This window comes from Artemia franciscana, unplaced genomic scaffold (genome assembly GCF_032884065.1).
Source record: "Artemia franciscana unplaced genomic scaffold, ASM3288406v1 Scaffold_253, whole genome shotgun sequence".
Classification (NCBI taxonomy): domain Eukaryota; kingdom Metazoa; phylum Arthropoda; class Branchiopoda; order Anostraca; family Artemiidae; genus Artemia; species Artemia franciscana.
This window is the reverse complement of record NW_027063379.1, coordinates 1,235,076-1,257,026: the sequence shown is the minus strand read 5'-3', so window position 1 is coordinate 1,257,026 and position 21,951 is coordinate 1,235,076. Positions and strand designations below refer to the sequence as shown.

Below are 21,951 nucleotides of genomic sequence, written 5' to 3'. Positions count from 1 at the left end.
GAAAAGAAAATATTTCTTTTTGAGAGATTTTTAGGCATTGTGTGTGACTTTTTTCTCAAAAATGATTTTTTTTTCAACTACAGGAATTTCCAGAGAAAATTGACTATGAATAGGTAATCTGTTTTATAGAACAATTAAAATTGCAGATTATTTTAATACTATTTTTTCAATTTGTGCTAAGTTCTAATTAAATTTTTGGTGAGTGAGGTATGCATAAATTAGATCGAGAACGAAGGCCGAGACCGAGTCCATTGATTCTTAATTAAAATGAAGTAGGTTATGTTTAGATTCGTTATGTAGTCCCATCTGTCATTTTATTGTAGGCAAGATAGGACAAGAAGCCGAAGAAGGAGAATAAAATAAATGCAAGAAGAGAAGCAGAATTTCAAGAAACACGAGGCAGGATCATGGTTTGGAATTTGATATTGCGTTATTTTGATAACTAGAACTAGGTTATCTCTTTTTCAAGCAAAGTAGGGCTACATAAATAAGTGTACAAATGCTGCTAGTCTCCAGTGAAAATATTCTGCCTATTTACCAAAGAGAGTATGAAAGCCCTTTGCCTTATCTAGAACACTAGGCCTAGCCTCTTTTTGTGCCTGGTGCTTCTTATCTAGCCTTTTTCTCTCACATCAAAAGTAAAAATCGTTGGCTAACTTGGAAAGGGGTTAGGTTAGGAAAATGAAACTTTCAGGGATGGGTCTATGGTCTAAGGTATGTCTTGGGAAGGTATTTTTGAAGTACCTACCTCCACACCTTCATAACTTCACAACTTTGATCAATCCCAATTTATATAATTTTAAACATATGTTTAATATAGCCTATATGGCTTATAGGCCTATGGCTTAAAATACTAGGCTACATTCTGGTAGGAAAAGTATACCTGGTAGGTAAAATACCTTCCTATGACATACTTTGATGCTTCTTACACATGTGAAATTGTATTGCAAACATCAGAAAAGAAACTTGTATAGGCCTATCAACTTCTTGATAGGCCTACCTGATGTTTAGTTTTGGCTTGTTTAGAGAATACATTTTATTTAAATATTTAGTTGCTATTTTGGTTAGGTTATAATTGGTTTATTTAGGTCATGTATTTGGTATATGCTATGCTTTACCCCCCCCCCCCCCCTAATGTGCAAATATATTGCCAAAATTTGTTTCTAAACTATTATATTTTTATCATACTTAGGTATATTCATTATAACTAACCTAACTTCAATTCTTAAGTGTGTTCTAGCTAACAAGGAAGTTCCCATACTTTAGCCCATAAACCCATCCATGAAGTTTCACTTTCTTAACCTAACCCCTTTCCAATAGTAGTCAATAGTAGCATAAGTAGAATTTAACAAAGGTCCATACTAAATTCTTCCCATTAGCGCCTACCCTCTCAATTATTTAGCGAACACAAATTTATAAGATTCTCGGAAGTTAATTAATGCTCAAGAGTAAAGGTAGCCTTAGTTATAAATAGTTCAAGGTCTGTAATATCTATGAAGTAATTAACCAAGCAGAGTGATTTGTAATATTCTGATTTAGCTACCTTTTGCTATTTTGGAAAGGTATTAGATTAGGAAAATTAAACTCAGCAATAAATCTAGGGCTAAAAACATAATCTGAGAAGCTAATACCAAGTTTCCATGTTAACTCTCCTCTGATTTTTAAGTCTAAAAAATTTGCCTACTTGATACAAATTTTGAACTGTTGAAATTTTGACAATACAACAAGTTACCTTAATTTTAGTTATCAGCTTCTTATTGTATGTTTAGTTCTGAAAATACAATTCCTGTAATTTGAGTAGAATTTTAAGCCATATCTTTGGTTTTTCCTAAATTAAAGAAATGTAACCTATTTACAGATCTTTTAAACCTCATCAATTAGAATTGTGCAAAGATGTGAAGCTGAAAACAGTCCCAGTATTTCATTTGTTACTTGTCTGTTATAGTGCCAACCCCAAATATCTTTATCTAAGTAGAGCCTGTTTCTCTAATGCTGAATCCTATTGAAATATAAAAAATATGATGAAAACACAATACTTTATCAACAACCTTATAGAAATGTCTAGCTCTTATTCATAACAAGCCATAGATGATCATTTGTAAAACTACAGATAAATGAAACAAATGGCATTCTGCCATAATCAAACTATATATTGACATGCAAATGAGCTTGTTTCTGACATGCCTTTCTCATACACCTCCAGCAAGGCCTTTTATCAAAAGGTATAAAATAATTTTGTGTCTATTGACAAGCTGTTTTGTTTTGGGCACCAGTCTCTTAACCTGGAAAAATCTAATTGCCTCTTCTTCAGCCTTCAGCAAAGACCAAATTTTCATTTGACATCTGTGGTCAGACACTATTCTAATGTAGATTGCAAACTAAAAGAATTTTATACATGGTAAAAAAAAAAAAAAAACAATTCCACATAGGGTGTACTTTGATGAAGAATTTGAGTTTGGCTCTATAACAGACAAATACCTTTCATTTAAGCAGATGATATGTTTTGCAAGATTACACTTTCATAGCACTAACATTTTAAAGGTCATCAAAGGTCACTGCCATCTTTACAGACTTCAGTCTGTAGAACTATCCCTGGAAGTTTTATTTTCACAACAATCCCTTTGCATGATAACAAAAAGTAGCTAAACTAGAATCTTACCAAGATATTCCCAGAATAATTGGGTAGGTAGGATAAATAGCTGATTGAAGGTAACAAATTTGTTTTCTGGTGTTTAAGGGGTAAATTATGAGGGAAAATTGTAGACAAGCTACTTTTTGTTATCCTATTGATGTTAAGAAAATGGAACTTTCATGGATTTATCTACTGGCTAAAATATGTCTCAGGAAAGTATTTTGAAGTGCCTACCTCCACTCCTTCTGCCTCAAGAGAGCACTTCAATAAAGAAGCATGGATGCTCTGAAAAGCAGACAAAAATTTACTAAATGTTTTACAGAGAAATTGCCTATGGATTGCTCTGGATACCCTGTTAACTGACCCTATTTCAAACAGTAGACTGTACAAAAAATGTAGTTCAATGCTGTTTTTAGGGCTATAATTAAACAAAGGTTTAGTTGGCTAGGCCAGGTTCTGTCTATGAAGGATGACAAATTGCCAAAGATTGTCCTTCTCAGTTAACCTTCTAGGGCTAAACAGAAAGCAGGTTGCCCTTATCAGGGGTGGGAGGGTGTCATAAATAAAGATTTAAATGAAATGGAAACTTCCTGGGAGGGTGTAAAGTGGGAGGCTTTTAATAGATTGGGTTGGAGGAGGAGCCAGCATACCTGTGTTGGCTCCAGGCAGCTTGGTGCAGCAGTGAGTTATTAGTAGTAGCAGTAGTAAATAAAGAACAAGAAACTAGTTACAGCTTCTGACTTTAGATCAATCCCAATTTACGAGGTTTAAAATTTTGCAAACAGAATTCCAAAATTTACAGAAAAAACCATTGAAATAGTATTAGAATCAGCAGTAAATATAATAAAATAACAGGGAATCCAGTAATAGCTTAAATAATTAAATCTTAAATAAAATTAAATCTTTCACATAAGGACAGATTTTAAGAAAACAATTCTCACTTCATAATATTTGTAATAATCATAGTTAACTCATTTTGCATGCTGCTAACCTTTTTCTTTACTTTTTACAATGTTTTACACTCTTTCTACCAAATTTTTGGAAAAAAGTATGGATTTGATGAGTATGTATTCTGTTTTTCAACTTGTGCTGAAACAAATTGGATCTACAAAGTTTATTTAAAGCTGCCACTACTTAGAAACTGCAGTGGCATCAACACTAACACCATCAAGATTATATTTTCAGTATGTCTTGAGAAAAACAATGTGAAATTAAAGTTGTATTAACCAGTCAATATAGTGAATCATGCTGTTGGTGAAAAACTTATGCAGTATGTTCAACGATAAAGTTATGTCTTTTATAGTTTATATCCAACTTAAGATTACATTCAGCAACTTTTGATTTACCAAAATGTTCTGCCCAATAATTTTTTTTGCCCAGATTGCAAGAATAAATGTTATTTTGATGAAGCAGTACATTTGTTCTACTGTCAGAAAAGAACTGAGCATAGAAGTTTTAGTTGTCAAAAAAAGATACAATTACCAACAATATTGTTGTGTCAGACTTTGTGTCAAAACCCAAAAATTTTTCTTTAAATTTAGATAACAGAGATGATGTGGATTCCTTGCAATATGGGTAGAGGATAAATTAAAATTGTGATTAAGCTTTGTAGCTACAGTGAAAAATTTGGTTGTTCAGGGATAATTGTAGAAATTGGAAAAATAAATAATAACAGAGGACATTTTATTGAAGGGCAGTGGGTGTTTGGCACATTGAGGGGGCTGAGAATTTTTTTTTATTATTCCTGTTCCAGAATGGTCACACAAAAAACTTTGAAAGTCTTAAGACATTCAGTGCATGAAACAATCCCCAAGAGTGGTAAATCAGGAGAGCACATGGCAGGCTATCTAGCCAAGTTGTATTGGAAGACTGTTTTCCCAAATTAAGGTGCAAGATTACACCATTTATTGCGTCAGGTGGCTGAGCTGTACAAATCTCACATTCATCAGTCAGTTGAAAGTTCACTGACCACCAGCCAAGGGTCAAATTAAATTCTATCTTAATATTTCATTATTACCAATCATCTTTAAATTAATTCCGTTTTACCAAATTTATTTTTATCATCCATATTCGTTATATTTGATCAAAAATTAATCATCTGTATTTACATTATTTCATCTGACTGAGAAACTGCTATGTCACCCTTACCTTAGACCCTTAGATCCTCCTGTGCCTCCAGAGGCGCCCAGGGCGTTCAAGAAGAGGCTCCAGTTGTCTCTGAAACTTGCAGCTGCAATGTCTTCCCACTCCAGCTGTATTGAGGCATGACGGTCCTGCAGGTTATTGTTTTAGGTACAACAGAGTGTATTTTTGGGTCTTCCTCTGTGGTGGGTGCCATTGGGTGGGTACCAGAAAAAAGTAGACTTGGGAATTCTGGAATCATCCATGTGCAGCACATGTCCAAGGTAGCTCCATCTGCGCCTTTGTATGGTCTTGCTAAGGGATGGTTGACCTTTGACGTTTCTATTGTGCTCGTTTGTTACCTTCTTGGTTCAATGGATGCCAAAAAATGTACATAGGCACATATTTTCAAATGACTGAATTCTCCTCTCTTGTTCTTGATTGAGATACCATGTTTCAGTCGCATAGAGGAGGACGAGCAGGACGTTGCTGTTGAACAGGCAGGGCTTAAGCTGGACAGAGAAAGTACTTGATCTCCAAAATTTTTGGAGTCTGTTGAAGATGCTGCTAGCCTGCCCAATTTGGGCAATGACTTCTTTGGTTGTGGATTCTGTATTCTCAATGGTGCTGCCTAGATATTTGAAATGGACCACTAGTTCCACATCATTATTGCCGCATTTGATGTTCATTGGTGAACTGCTAGTTGCCATGCCTTTGGTTTTACTGGGGTTGATATTGAGGCCAAAACCTTCTGCTTTTTGTTGGATGATCAAGAGCAGTGCTTGAAGCCATGATTTGCAGGTTTTGAGGATGGCAATATTGTCAGCAACTTCTAGGTCGCTCAGCAGGCAATCATTTAGATGCAGCTCAGTTGAGTCAATGCTCCTCAGTACAAAATTTATGACGATTGCAAACAGTAGAAGGGATCTTCTGCTGTTAGTGATAGAAGGGAGTCACCCCTGTTTCACCCCGGAGAGGATGGGAAATTTGCGTGAATTTCCCTCTCCTGTCCTTGCACAACAGGTTGTATCTTCATACATCACCATGATGAGATTTACTATGATATCAGGGATACCATAGTGGCAAAGGAGCTTCCAGAGTGACTGTCGGTCTAATGAGTCAAATGCCTTTTTGAAGTCTATGAAGATCATGTAGAGTTTATTGCGCCATTTGCAGCTCTCCTTTATGAGCATTTGCAGTGTGAATATTAGGTTCATGCAAGAGCAGTTTGGGTGGAAGTCATGCTGTTCTTCAAGCAGGTATTCCTGTAGGTGATGTTGTATTTGGGACAGGATAATGTGGGACAACAATTTGCCAGGAATCAAGAGCAGGGTGGTACCTAGCCAGTTGTTACAGAGCATGGCATCGCCCTTCTTGAAGAGCTTCACAAGTGTACTGTGACGCCATTCTGAAGGTAATTTTGTTGTTGTACAGATGGTTACAAAGAAGTTTTTTCAATAGGTGACACAGGTGTGCATGGAGCATTTCAGCATTTCTGCTGTGATGTGATCTTCTGGTAATCTGCTGTTTTTCAGCATTTGACTGCCTTCAGAATTTCGTCTTCAGTCGGGGGCTCGGTGTTGATGTCTAGCAAGATCTGAGAATCTTCAGGGATGGAGATTGGTTCGTCCGGGGGGGGGGGGAGGGTCTGTTCATTATTTTGTCAAAGGTTTTGGCCCACACCTCCTTCTTCTCTTCAGGACTGGTAACCAGAATGCCGTTTTTGTTCTTCACTGGACCATTGCTGGCTCTCTTCTTCCCAATGATCTCGTTTCTTATATTGCACAGTGACCTGCTGTCTCTGTTCTAGGCAGCCTCTTCAGCTTCTGTGGCCTTTGCTTCATAGAAATGGCATTTGTCTCGGCGCGCGTTCTTTTTGACAGCTTTGTTAGTCCGTCTGTAATTCTTGGTCTTGTAGATCTGATTCACGTCATGGCAGGCAAGGATCTAAAGTTTTGCGACTTTTCTCTCCTCTATGAGCTGCCAAGTGCGGTCTGATAGCCACTGGTCCTTTGGTTTCTTGTGGTGCACAAGGGTCTTGCCTGCTGACTCAATGTAGAGGATCTTTATCTGGTCCCATATCATCTCCTGGTCATCTTGGTTACTGATGTAGAGTGCTTTGAACTTGTTACAAAGTTTGGTAACAAACTTGTGCCTGGTCGTTTTGTCTAGTAGCTTGTCAGAATCAAATTGGGGTTCTGAATAAGGGTGCCTTTTTCTCATTCCTCTTCAACTTTAGGGAGAATTTGGTTACTAGCAGGTTTTGGTCTGATCCAGTGTCCACGCCTCTATATGCTCTCACATTTTGTATACTGGAGAGGAACTTCTGGCTGACCAATCTGGATTCTAACTGCGCCACCAGGGGAGGTACATGACCACTTGTGGACGTCTCTTTGAGGAAAGAGGCTGCCTCCTACCACCAGATTATTGGCCATAGCAAAGTCAATCAGCATTGTTCCATTCTTGTTATGCATGCACATGCCATGCCTACTGAGTGCCTGTGGGCAGTAGGACTCGTTGTTACCAACGATGTCATTTAAGTCGCCAAGAACACACATGATGTCATGTTTTGGAATGTTTTTGACCACTGCCTGTAGAGTGTGGTAGAATTCTTCTTTGGTCCCAACTTCTGCGACGTTCGTGGGGGCATAGTAGACTACTACAGAAAGTTTTGCTTGTCACCCAGTGAAACGTTCTACGAGAATTTTGGCGATATGGCAGTCTATTTCAAGAGAGATCTTGAGGTTTCCCTTGTCATGATGAGTGCAACTCCTTGTTCATGCCTGCTTTTGGTGCCACTGTAGAGGATTGTAGAATGATTGTCAATTTGTTTCTCTCTGGAGCCAGTCCATCTTACTTTGGACAGTGCCAGGATGTCTAGATGGTATCTACACATCTCCTGGCGTACTTGTTTGGTCTTTGATAGTTGGGACATTGTGCAGACATTCAAAAATCCAAATTTTAGGTTGTTGTTGGCTTTTAAAAATCGTGTCCGGGGCATGCGTTTGTCGTTGTAGATAGGGGTTCTGATCCGAGGCTCTTCCTTAATGTTTCTGTTGCAAGAAAATGTTTCCCCAGGGGATTACTCCTCTGGTTCCCGAGAACGGATTGCAAGTCCTTTGCCCAACCCTCCTCATTTGTCCAGGCATGGGCCTTGCTGCTGAGAGGCACGATTTGTGCGTCCAACAGGCAGAGTTAAATGTCACCCTAGTATAAAAAAATAAATTTTTATCCACATTTGTTTAACATTTATTCTTAATTGTGTGTTGGCACCACTGCAATGACTTTAGCAACTTCGATAAGGTTGATGGGGTTTTATTCTGTTTTGACATCACTTCTGATTTCTAAAGCTGTGTTTATAAGCAAACTTTGAAATGGCAATTGTTTCAACACATTCTCTAAAACTAATAAAAATGCTTGTGGATTCCATGCTTTTTTTTCAGAAATTTGATAGGAAAAGTATAGAAAACTTAAAGAAGTGAATATAAAGGTTAGCTGCCTGCAAAATGTGCTGCCTATTATCATTCTGCATATTAAGATGTAAGAATTGTTTTCTTAACATGTTTCCTTATGTGGAAGTAGCTATCTAGGCAATTGCCATAATTCTATTTTCAAAGCTAAAACCTGAGAAAAAGAAACTAAAAACTGAAAAATAGGGTTTAATGTTGTGTCAAAATTTCAATAGGTAATAGACCTGTTAAGCACACCAATTTACAAAACTAGTAAGTAAAAAGATGATTAACATAATAGCTTGGCAATACCTTCCCAGAGTATTTTTTTGCCCTGGGTTCAATGCTTAAAGTTAGATTTTACTGACCTAATCCCTTTCCGAAATAGCAAAAAATAGCTTGTCTAGAATTTTATCATTTAATAACTTGTCAGGACAACTTTTTAAAAGGAGGTTTCAGCCATTTGTGCTAGACCAATGTAGATTTTTCATGTAGCCTTCTAGTTTTTCAATAGGCTTGTATTTTAGCTTTGGATGATGTATCTTTAATTTCTATAGGATATTTCTCTAGCCCTATTTCCTATCATCTATGTCCAAGAATAAGGTTGAGTTAGGACAAAATGTTTTTGCTATTCCAGGATTCCTAGTTGTTTTAGGCTTAGTCTTCTTGACATTCCACTCAATGTCCTACTTAGACTGATTTTAACCCCCCCCCCCCCCACTATTCTCACTGATGCCAACAGCCCTAGCCTGGTCTGCTTAAATTTGAAGGTCTTATTAGTTTGAATGGTCTAGGTTTCTACTTTAGATGTTCTCTAAGTATTAGAGCACAATTGGGGTAAATTTGGAGATGTTTCTATGGTAAAGGTCTAGACTTTCTGTTATTGAGAAGAAAACATGTAAATAAAACAATTCTTAGGCTACTTCATAATATGCAGAATAATTGTAGCTACCACGTTTTGAAACCAGCTCCACAAAAATTTACCCCTCCCTTCTTCCCTTATGTGAAATTATAAAGCCTGTAAAACGAAAAGAGTAGCAAAAAAAAAACAGGGAAAAAAGGGTGTTTGCTCATGTTCTGCTGCCTTCCTATAGGCTTTGATCCTAAATAGGGGTAATAAAAATTCTAATTTGTCTTTGAGTGATCCCTTTAAAAAATTTCCACAAATGTTTTTTTCTATATGATTTGGTTGGAGTAGAAATAAAAAATCAGTCTTCATAATGCTGAATTGTAAGTAAACAGCAATGCCATCAATAACAGAATAATAAGAACCCAAATATTGATAACATTAATTCACATATTAAGCATCTTATGGTGATTCCAAATATGTATCTGTTTGGAGTTTGGAGTCAAATCCTCAAATTATTGGTATATCAGATACTTTGAATAATTATAGAAAAAATAACGAAAACAATTGAAAAAGATGGCATTCTTTATCCAAACCTGCAATCAAATTTAGCAAGTATGCGTACTAATGAGCCAATATCTGAAGTTGATGTAACAAGAAATGTTTTATTTTGTATTTTAGCCCTGAACGAATATGTTTTTTGTGTCTTATTATAATTTCCTTGATTTTTTAACCAAAAGTAACTGTATTGGTCTAGCTCTACACTCTAAGAAAGCTATAATTTGTAATAGATATGTGGTATAAAACCATCTAATATATTAGTGATTAATACCCAAAATTGAAAAAAAAAATTAAGGCACTAAAATTCAATGAAGAATTTCTTAGTCTTAGTTTTAATGCTATAATTCAAACAACCTATTTTGAAAATGCTTTACTTTCTATAACTACGTTTTCTTAAAACATTAAATGTATTGGTGTTTGATAACCAAGTAAAAAAATATATGTGGGCTTTAATAATCTCTGTCCAACGCTTCAGCATTGCTCCATAAAACTGAATGCTAGGAATGCTTATCTTATTTTCAATAAGTAGGCTGCTTTTATATACTTTTTTGTAATTACTTAGTTTTTTTTTTTCATTTCTATATTTACTTGACGATACTGATTTCAAAACCTCTAAAATAATATTTGTTACTAAGCATTGCCACCCTTCAAAAACAAAACCAAGAGCTATGTTGGTATTTGTTTTCAGTTTTCTGCTCAAGCATCAAAATATTGGATTGCAATTTAAATATTGGACAAAATTTGGACATACTGTTCTTACAAATTTTGTGTTGAATAGTATTCTTCTTCAATTAGTCCACCAATAATTGTGCTACAGAATTTTTGGGAGATGAAGAGGTTAATCTTCTTAATATGTTCCACTGTATATCCTACTTTGACAGATTTTCAACCCCCCCCCACCCCGCCCCACCATTCTCACGGACGTCTTGATAAGCCAACAGCCCTAGACTAGGCTACTTAAAATTGAAGGTCTTGCTATTATGGGTGGCCTATATTACTACTTTAGATGTTATCTAGGTATTAGAGCACAATTGGAGTAAATTTGGAGATGTTTCCATGGTAAAGATCTAGATTATCTATTATTGAGAAGAAAATATGTAAACAATTCTTTGACTACTTCATAATATGCAGAATAATTGTAGCTACCACGTTTTGAAACCAGTTCCGCAAAAATTTACCCCACCCTTCTTCCCTGGTGTGAAAAATATAAAGTCCAAATTGTGTATTTTCAATGGGAACCCACAAGGGGGGGGGGTATGAACCCCTGGAAAACTGGGAATTTGAGGTATAAGAAAATCGAAGTACAGAGAAAAGAGTAGCAAAAAGCATGGAAAAAGTGTGTTTGCTGCCTTCATATAGGCTTTGATTCTTAATAGGGGTATTGCAAATTCTAATTAGTTTTTCTCTGAGACACTGAAGGTTCCCATATATGGGAGTATCCTCTCTTATGGAGGATACTCCCGCATTCTTTGTTTTTTTTCTGTTCTTTAAACTTAAAAAAAAAATAAACTTGTCAATTATTAGCGCCTTTGTCACATTACCCCCCTTCCCCTAAGATTTTGCTCTAGATCTAACTTTTCAAATATATACTCTGTTTTTTTTTCAATATTCAACACAGTTACTCATGTTAAACTGGATATATTTGAGGCTACTTAGCACAATTGGTACTACAATGGACCAAAAAAATGGGAAAAAATAAGAGAAAAATATATTATTAAGGCAATAAATGGGTTTATCAGGAGAAGGGAGTACACTGTAAGGGTAAGACTATTATCTTGAAAATGAGCATAAACTAAGGAATTCATTAGCAACAGAAATGACTTACAACCCCCTCATCCTTAATGTACAAGTATATACTCTGAATGCAATAGATTTTCTATTATTTTGAAAAAACCGTTAGAACAATTTGTGTTGTTGTATTCATAAAAAAATTTGTGAAAAAATAGATATGATGCAATCAAACCCTCTAAGTAATAACAGATCTCGTTAAGCGAAAGCATAAGACACCTCTGAGCGTATCATTATTTCAAATATAATTTTTACTTAAATGGGACAAATAACCAGGCTTAGTAAATGTTTTCTGGTACAATAGTTTTGATCTGAATATTTTAAACTTAAATTTCAATGAGTCGAAATTTGTTTTTTTCTACATTAATTTCTTCTTTTTTTTTTTTTTTTTTTTTTTTTTTTTTTTTATACTGAACCTTTTTTCTTAATGGGATCATTCTGATTCCCACAAATAAAAGGAGAATAGTATCTATCCGTGTCTCTGAAATTTTGGGCGTAAGTGCCTGGCTTTGTGGATTAGTAGATGCAAAATCTTCCTATACTCCCAACAGTTTGAGATATGTGAAGTTATGATAGACATAATTATAATTTAAAGTGCTAACTTTTTTTGGAAATAACGAGTGATTTTTAGACTGAATAATATAGTTGATTGCTATAAATATAAAAACAAATGGGAAAATACTTTGACAACCTTAAAAGAAGAGATAAAACTGCACTGACATCTGTCAAAGGGAATATGAGAATATTGTGGAGAACAAAGAGATGGGTGGGCCCAAGTGAATGGTTAAGAAATAAATTTACTAATAGAGGTGTTAAATGAAATGGGAAGAGGAACGAGGGATTGAAAGAAAACAGAGGGATAATGTAAGAGATAGAATAGAAGATGTTCGAGATTATTTGGATCTTGCTTTTGCTTATATTCCTTTAGAATTCTAATGTAATCCTTTATTTAGTTTATTCATCAGAAAGGAAACCAAACCATTAATATACGTATATTCTTTTATATCGAGGAGTTTTTCGAGAGCTCCCATGAACGATTAGCCAAAATTTCTAATTTCAAATCAACAAACAAATTAATTAAATATTCTGTTTCTCAGCCTATTAGGAGGAGTAAAACCCCAACCACATAGCCCAAATGAAAGAACTAAAAGAATCAAGAGTAAAAAATTCCCCTTTAGTATTTATCTGCGGAGGGAATATTTCATTGAGAGAGGAGGTTCCTAAGGGGAATTTTTGGTGAAGGGGTGAATTTTTTCCAGTTGAATTATCTAACAGAGAAAATTTTCTGCAAAAGAGAGCTTGCTTCAAAAGCTCATTTTTTTATTATCTGTTGCTATTTTTTCTTAGCTCTTGCTATGAGTTGGTGGAGATCCTTGTCAAAATATTTTTTTTTATTCTCTCTTTTTTTGCCCAATGGTTGAAAATATCCGTTGATTTCTAGATAATAATTTCTTGTTTATTGTATCACCTCATGCATCTTTTTGTATTTTTTTTTTTGCAAAAGCCTTTTATTTCTAGAAGTGAATGCATTTCTTCTCAAATTAAAGCCTATGCAGAAAGCTATAATTTGACGCTATTTTCAGGCCTATCTAAATCAGGATGGTGAAAAATCTGTTCTTTTTTGTCAAAAAGTAATGTCAATAAAACCCTACATTTTACGCGTCAATTTTATAATATTAATTTGGATTTTCTTATCATTCATACAAGTTTAATCTAAAAAAATGCAGAACAAATTGTGAAAATATAATTGGGTAGATGGATAAAATAGATTCAAGATTATTTATTAATAACAAAACTAACTCGTTAAGTTATGGGAAAAAGTTTCAATCTCCTTAAAAAAAAACAGTAATCAATCAGATGATCAATATAGAAAAAAAACCTTTTGCCAGCTTTGCCTCTTACTCAGACTATCAATCTTGGGTTTTTCTTCAATTAGCCATGGCCCTTAACTCTTTTATTCCAAGGCCACCAAGTTGATTTTAGTTCTAAAATCTATTTCTTTTAAATTTCCCTAAAGATGGAGATCCATTATAGGTGAGAAAGAAAAAGGACTATAAATAAATCCGTTTGTCAGTTGACTTTTGACTATTAAATGAAGGATATTAACTTAATTTAAGAATGTTTGGATTTCATAGTTTAAATTATGTTATGAAAGAGAGAGAAGAAGAAGAGGTAAAAAGTAAAACAACAGAAAAAACACATCAATTTAATTATATTTAAAAGAAAATTACAATTCCAAACAACTTTTTGAACAAAATTGAACATTTAAGTATAATTTTAAATAAAACTGAAATTAAACTAAAAAACAATACATTTTTTCTTGATTCCAGTGTGAGGCGCTACAACTTTGAAAACTGAAGCCTGTTTTTTAATTTAAAAGGTTGAAGTATTTATTTACGGACGTTAACAGTCCATAGGAAAAATTTTTGTACTAAAATCAATAATATTGTTCTTATTTGATAAATTTTAAATTTCAGCAAATGACTCACCCCAAATTCATCTGTCCAAAATGTCCGTTAGACAAATCACAACCATACCATCTAGAAGGAAATATCTTCTCCATGCGATCATGCTGACAAGCGATCTAGATCTGCGTTTTCCCAGTTGGAGCAACTGTCAAAAGTTGCCAGAAGAGCCTACCTGGTGTTGGTTACTACCTGAAGAAAACATAGAGATTGGCAAAATATATAGTCAGTGTTCTTGCTGTTACCTAACGGTGCAATTGAAGCTGAAACCGATATGACAGGTATAAATACATCTGGGAAAGCTTAGCTTTAAATAAAAAAGAAATATGGTTGTTTAGCCATTGAGGGGGAGGGGAGTGGAGGGGAGGCGGCTTTTGAGAGGTGAAAATTAATCGAATAAAAGGTATTACATACACAAGAGCTACTCTCCATGTTGAATTATTATTCAAGTTTTTAACACATTTGAAATAGTGTTTTTTCCCAATATTCATCACAGTCAGTCATTTTAAACTTGATATATTCGAGGCTACTCAGCACAATCGGTACTACGACAGACCAAACAATGGAAAAAAACACAGAAAAATATGATATTAAAGCAATAAATGGGTTTGTTAGGAGAATGGAGAACACTGTCAGGATAGGAAGTTTTATTTATAAAACGAGCATACACTAAGTGATACTAACCGCAGAAATGACTTTCCAACCCCCTCCCTTTTAATGTGCAAATATATACCCTGAATTGCATATAGGTAATAAATTTCCTATTATTTAGAAATACCATAAGAACAATTTTTATTGCAGTGTTGTTAACAAAATGTCAGACAAAATAGATACTACGCTGCCAAACCGTATAAGTAATTACAGATCTAAAAAGCGAAAGTATAAAACACCCAAAGAGTCCTATTATTTCAAACTATCATTTTTACTAAAATGTGACAATTAACCAGGTTTTGTAGTACTTTTGGTAAATTAGTTGTGATCTGGATTTATTAATCACAAGTCTCACTGGGTCAAAATTTGATTTTTCCTACATTCATTTCTTTTTTTTTTTTTTTTTTTTTTTTTTTTTTTTTTTTTTTTTTTTATTTTTATTATTATTACAGCCTATTTTCTGAATCCGATCAATTTTGAATCCCACAAATAAAAGGAGAATAGTATCCATCCGTGTCTCTGTGCGTAAGTGAAGGCTCTTTGAACCTCACTCCTATTAGAACCATGACCGTTTTTCAAAATGAATGTTTTTTTGTTTGCTTTGTTTTTACTGCCGGTTGCCCGAGATCCTTGTCGAAATATCTGTTTTTCTTTTAACCTTTCTTTATTTCCCCAAGGATTAAAATCACCCTCGATTTCTAGATTATAATTCCTTGTTTTTGTCAAATGTCATGCAGCTTTTAAGTAAAAAATTTTTTTTTTCCAAAAGCCTTTTATTTCTAGATGTGCATCTATTTCCTATCAAAAGTCCTACCTATACAAACAGCTGTAATTTGACACAAGTTGCATCTGAGTTCAAATTTCAAAAGAAATTCTTTTGTCTTTTTTTTCAGAATAGTAACGTCAACAAAACCCTACGTTTTATGCGCCACATTTATGATTTTAATTTGAAATTTCTTATGATTCATACAAGTTTAATTGAAAAAAATGCAAAACATTGTGAATATATAATTCAATTTAACCTCTGGGGCTGACATAGCTCCCAAGAGCTGGGGGGTAAGAGTTGTAAGTTGTGACCTAGGGGCATCTAAAGTTATTTTCGATGGGGTTGTCATATCAACTTTGATAATGGCTCATTTGTTTTGAAATTTCTAGTTTTATTTTAATAGTGAAAAGTGATTAGAAGGCAACTAGCCACCTAACGCTCTTTCCCCCGAAGTGTATCTGGCTAAAATTTTGAGATCAGCCTTTTGTTAATTGAAGTCCACTTCTTATATAACAATGCCTCTGGGGTTGCCACAGTCCCCTAAGGTTTGGGAAAGGGTGTCCTGGGGCATATAAGGTTATTGCCAATGGGGTTGTCATATAGATTTTGGATAAGGCTCATTTGATTGGGAATTTCAAGTTCTATTTTCACTTTTTTAGAGGTAAAATTGACAGGTTTCCCACGCATCCTTCCCCCAGCTAGTCCTTGTGTTTTATGACAATTACCCTTGGATTAACAGATCCCCTCAGAGCACGAGGGAAAGAGTTTTAAGTTTTGTCCTGGGAGTATGTAAGATTATTATAGAGGGAATGGTCATATCAAATTAGAAACAGTCTGATTTGATATGGAAAGTTCTAGTTTTCTTTTTAAGAGTCAAAAGTGATCAGTGGGCAACTAGCCCCCCCCCCTCCAACACCCTTTCCCCCAAATATATCAGACAAACTTATTTTCATCCAGAGGGCCATCGAATATTTTGATCAAATTTGAATGATTTAAATATCTGATCAAAATTTTAGATAGCTTTTTTTAATAGTCCACTTGTCATATAACAATGCCTTTGGGGTAGACACAGCCCCTCAGATCTTTGGGGAAAGGGTTATAAGTGGTGTCCTTAGGACTTGTAATCGTATTGTAAAAGCCTGTGAAATTCGCCTGAAAATTTGTAAAATTTAAAATTTACCGAAAACTAAATATATTTTGAACGTTTTAAGTTTTATAACGCTCATAATTCCAAAGTTGCCTAAGCTTTGAAAAACGGATGTCAGTATATACTAAACCATTAGTCTATGTTGTTCATTACTTCCCAGTAATTCTGCTTAATGTGATTATTTTCATTTTTTCTTCTATTATGACAGATAAAAACATACGAATCGAAATGAAATTTGTTAATTGTATGATTCATTTTTGTTTAAAGCTTAAATTGTTATTTAACATTATTTTTTCTCGTTTTTTATTTAATATAGCTCTTTACTTTTCTATGAAAAACTTCTTTGTTGGTAAGATTTTAAAAATTAATTTTTCAAAAACAAAGTGGATTTTTGCTGGGTTTTCTTTAATAGTTTTTTTTTAAAAGTCAATTCTCCCTCCTCTTGACTAAAGGCTAACAAAAAGATTACATATCAAAAATAAAATGGATGTTGTCTTGTCACAGATAATATTTTAGCATTTATTCCCAAGTTTTTTTAATAATGATTTTTTATCGGTTTAGTCTTTCCTTTCAGTTTCTATGCATCATTTGGGCTAAATATGGGACCATTTGGGTTGGGTGGGGATGGGATATTTTAACAACCAACTGGATTGGTATATTTGAAAAAAAAAAAAAACACGACAAAAGGAATTCAGTAGTGTGTCAACTTTCCCTATATCAATTATGAATTTTCGTATTAATTTACCAGAATTGCTGTTGATATGCTGTATTTCCTTTTGTCTGTCCATTGTTGTTGCCTCCCATGTGTTGGTATTGTATGGGGCGGGCACAATGTGTAGGAGGTTCGGTTGGAACCCCTTTAATGTGTAACTTTTTCTGGTTTCACATTCCATTTACTTCAGCCATATTCTTGTTCCCTCCGAGCCTTTAATCTCTCAAAATAACAATTTTGGGGACATTTATAGGAACGTGCAATGTCATCGAGTCACCAAGTTCTATAGGGATCCCCTGGAAGAAGATTGGGTTTTTACAAAGTGAGCCAGGGTTAAATATCTTCGAGTGTTACCTTTATAAATGTATGATTATGGTAAGAACACAGGATAAGACTCGTTTTTTTTATAATTTACTTTTAACTTTTTGTTATTTTTTTCGTTACCCTAGTAGCTAAATATCTCGACACATGTCCATATGACTATGGACTGAAACAAGTGTCATTTCGAACAGTCAAACCAGCTGGTAGAATGTAACACGTTCGATACTATGTAAGAAGTCGGACTGTTAGATTGCATGTTGTATACTTATTTTAAAGGGCAACACAAGTCATATCTGAGCCTTTGACAATGCAGCAGCCCCCCGCTCAGAACTAAGGGGGCAGGATCTTTCAATCCTTTCACTTTACATTTCACAAAAGTTCCTTGTAATAATATTAATCTTAAAAATATATTGAATCTGTAGTAAATAGACAACTTATTTCTTCAGAAGTAAGGGAGGAGGAGATTATAGGACCCTATATAGAGAGTAGCTCTTGTATATGTAAGACTTTTCCATTTTTCAGGGCAAATTTTTAACAAAAAATAGATTGATGAAAAGCCTTGCTAAAATGATCTACAAGTGGAACAGGAGGCTGGGGCATACCATAGTTTTCAATGTCCATATTTTTCTCTTTAATATTACATATTGTTATAAGCATTTTTGTCTGAAAAATTGGTAAGTGGATAAAATTAGAAAGAAGTAAATATTACAAAACGCATGAAGAGGTGCAACTTTTGATAGTTTTGCTTTTCATCTTATCCCTAGTAAAAAGAAGTTGAAATGTTTTAAATTTAAAGAACACAAATAATTTAGTTTAACCGAAGCTAGTTTAGGATAAGGCTATAGAAGCCTGCATAGAGTGTAGTTTATGTATATATATTGATCAATTCTCTTCAGTCAAATCATTTTGTTGGGGAAGTAAGGTATTTGACCGATGTTAAACTTCAGTTTGTTGTGTTTTACCCTACGTTTTTTTAAACAGAGGGTTTTTTAATACAGCAATACCCGTCTTATACGAGTAAAGAAAAATCAAAATAGAAATTCAAGCAAAAAATGGGCATAGGTACGGACATAAAAAGGGTAGTGCATACCCACCGTTTACAATGATTTTCGTTTGGTTAACGTTTTTCTCTCCAATTTTTTCAAAGTGCCCATCTTTTTTGGGGTTCTCAAATAGGCTGGGCAACCTTAGTTACAAGGCCACTTTCAAAAATGTCAATGGAGATGCTGAACTATATAAAAAAATACTTAGTGGATGTAGGGTCTCAAAAAATTGCATCAGCAATGTCTTAGGGAAGCCTGTTAGTACTAATAAAAAGTTTCAGGGCATAATTTGGGGAATGTTTAACTAGCAGAAAACACGATATGGATCATTATTGTCAAAAATATGGATCTGCAATAAATCAGAAGCGGCTGAAGATATCAATTTGAATCTTTCATGGAATGTTCTAGAAATAGTGAACTAAATTATAAGGCATTGTGTACCTCCAGGTGTTCTAAATTAGCTTTTGTGAGATCTTAGGAGCGGCTAATGGAAATAAGTTTGTACTTTCTGGGAATATTGTGGTAGAAATAGAACTTAATCAAAAGACACACTATGTGCTTCCTAGTTTTCAAGAGGGCATATTTGTAATATTGTGGGGATTTTTAATGGCATTATATTGAAACATTCAGGGTACGATAATTAGGGTAATGAAAAATGTCAAACGAGGCTTTGCGTCGTAGATCCGTATAACAGGTGGATTTGCAATGTCTCTGGAATAGCTAAAGGTATCTTGTTGAAACTTTCATCAAGTTTTGAAACAGATGTTGTACTATGTATCAATATTGTCAAAAATATATATATCTGTAGTATTTCAGGAATATCTATGGGTATTGAACAATTGTTCATATGGTTTAGTAGAACCATATTTTAACCCATGCATCTTTTTATACTTGATACACTGCTTTAAATTGAAACGTTCAGGGTACTGTAATTAGGATGCTGAACAATTTTGAAAAAACACTTTTTGTCCCAGCTCTATACAATAGGTGGATTTGAAACGTCTCTGGAATGGCTAAGGGTATCTTGTCATTAACTGTGTTATACACAGTTTAGTTCAACAGTCACAATTCACTTTCAATTAATGGTGAGAAGGCTGTTGAAGTCTCTTCTAGTGACGGAGGTATATCCAAGTTGTCTAAGGGTGCAACTGCAAAATATCAGAAATGCCTAAGTGCATTAAGCTGATATTCAGTGCCTGAAGAGGGGTATGTTTTGCAAAATCATAAGACAGTATATGGACATACTCTGTGTAAATGGTGTACCTGTAATATTTCAGGAAAATCTAAAGGTATTAAGTGGCAGACTATGACTACGTATTGATTTAAATCCAAATAAACTATTTACTTCCAATTTTTCACAAGGGGACATCGTCAACATCTCGGCAATAGCTAAGGATAATCAGTTAAAACTGTCAGGGAACAATGAGGGTAATATCCAACTAAATCCTAAGACTATATATACACACGTTTTAGAAAACGTTTAGATAATATACGGTATTTATTTTAAAAAAATCGCTATCACAAGCCCACAAATGGCCAAATTAGGTCTTTGAAATCGAAAAATCACATGGTTACACGAACACTGGCAAAACTACAAAAACAACAACGAAAGAGAAAAATTATCATGAATAATCAATTGTGAGTAAATAATTTAGCTGTAAAAAGTCAATGAAAAAGTTAAAACGATAAAAGCTAATCCAAGTAAACTTAAACAGATACAAGTATGAAAAAAAAAAATGATAAAGGACATTAAAAAAAGGGGAGGGAGAAATAAGTGAATAAGAAAAAATGAGATAAAAATATACATAGAAATTAAAAGGCACACTAAATAAGTGTCAATAATTCAACTGCATAAAGTAAATAAAAAAGTTAATAAGATATAAACTGGTAGAAGAGGGGGAGGGGTGGACAAAAATAAGCGAATAAACACAAAAAGGGAAACGAAATATACAATATATAAAAGTTAAAAGGGATACAAAAAAAGAGTTGGGGGGGGGGAACAAACAAAAATGCAAGAACATGGACCGGACCATCAGACAATAAAAAAACTAAAAAAAGGCGAAACTTGTGGGATATTTATTCATTTTTCTGTGATGAAAGGGGGAAATTTTTTTTTAATATCTGGATGCAATGAAGCGAATGGGGGACAAAATAGGGATAGGCTCTAAAACAGCCCCAAACGTCTGTAATCTGGGTTGGGAGTTAATTATTACAAACTTAGAGGTTTGACGACTATTTTTTTTTTCTGACAAATCTTAATTATAATTTTTATTTGGTTTTCTACTAGTTCATCCAGGGGCAAGTAATTTCGAGTGAAAACTATATAAATTTGGGACTTAAAATTATGTCGTTTTATTTGGATTTGTTCCTATCATCATTTTTATCACCCATAACACAAGTATGTATTATATAAGAGAACTCGATAAAAATTGCTTTAGATAATTTAGCTTTGAATCACTTTTTCTCACCCTTAATTAATGCATACATTATTAAATATTGTGAACTTGTATCCTATATTTGATGTTAAGTACATTTAAATTGAAATTGAAAATTTTATACTAGTATTTACTGATTTTTTGCCAAAATAGACAATTAAATTTTTTCCAAGTCCGTATTAAATATTTTTGGAAGCAACTAATCAAATATACCAAATTTTTGAAACGAAATACAATATTTGTAGTAAATTCTCAACTATAAAATATAAAAATTGATACTTATTTTATTTTGACCGGACACTTATTTTTATTTTGACCGACACTTATTTTACTGTCAACGCTACCTATGTTTGAAATACATGCTGTTTTTTTCCTTTAAGATTCCTTTCCGGCTTGATTCCACCGCCTTTTAGGAATCTCTCCCGTTTGGTAGCCGAACAGAATCTTCCACTTACAAGACTATCTGCACAGATCCATAATCGACATAAGCCAACAATGAGGCTGGATTTTTCGCCTGACATCGTCTGCGCTAAGGCTTACAATACCCTACCGCTTGAACTGAGAGGTAGGAGCTGCCTTGCTTCTTTCAAAAAGAGAATAAAAAATTATCTTGTTTTGAACTAGTTTTAATTGAATAAAGAATTTAAATATTTATGTGATTTTAGCCATAATTGAGTTTTTTTGTGTGAGGATTGGAGTGGTTTACTCCTGGATGAAAAGGCGGGAACTTGTAAGGATGTTTTAGTTGGTAGGGGCCATAGTTGTATCGAGAAGTGGAGGCAGAGCCATACTGTGTATTTAGTTTTGAAGCAATAAGGGACTCAGCATGCATTTGTTGCATAGAGATGAGAGATTATGTATGTTATAACTACTATAATTTTTTTTTTTATAAACCCGAGTGAACTGAACTGATCTAAAACTTTACCTCTTGTAAGGGACAGGTGCTAAACATTTATTATTGTTTTACAGGGACGTAATGTCATCGAGTCGCCGAGTTCTATTGTAATCCCCTT

The 21,951-nt window shown here is 34.2% G+C and overlaps 1 long non-coding RNA gene across 2 annotated transcripts; it reads left to right on the top strand.

Annotated features, from left to right (window-relative positions):
• The first annotated feature begins 331 nt into the window (after positions 1-331).
• On the top strand, positions 332-21,498 carry LOC136042946 (uncharacterized). 2 transcript variants are annotated; one of them, XR_010621499.1, is made up of 3 exons: positions 332-546; positions 13,876-14,144; positions 21,319-21,498. It is a non-coding gene; the product is annotated as an uncharacterized LOC136042946 (long non-coding RNA). The 2 variants fall into 2 exon arrangements; XR_010621500.1 differs by lacking the exon at positions 21,319-21,498 and adding an exon at positions 17,393-17,508.
• The last annotated feature ends 453 nt before the right edge of the window (positions 21,499-21,951 follow it).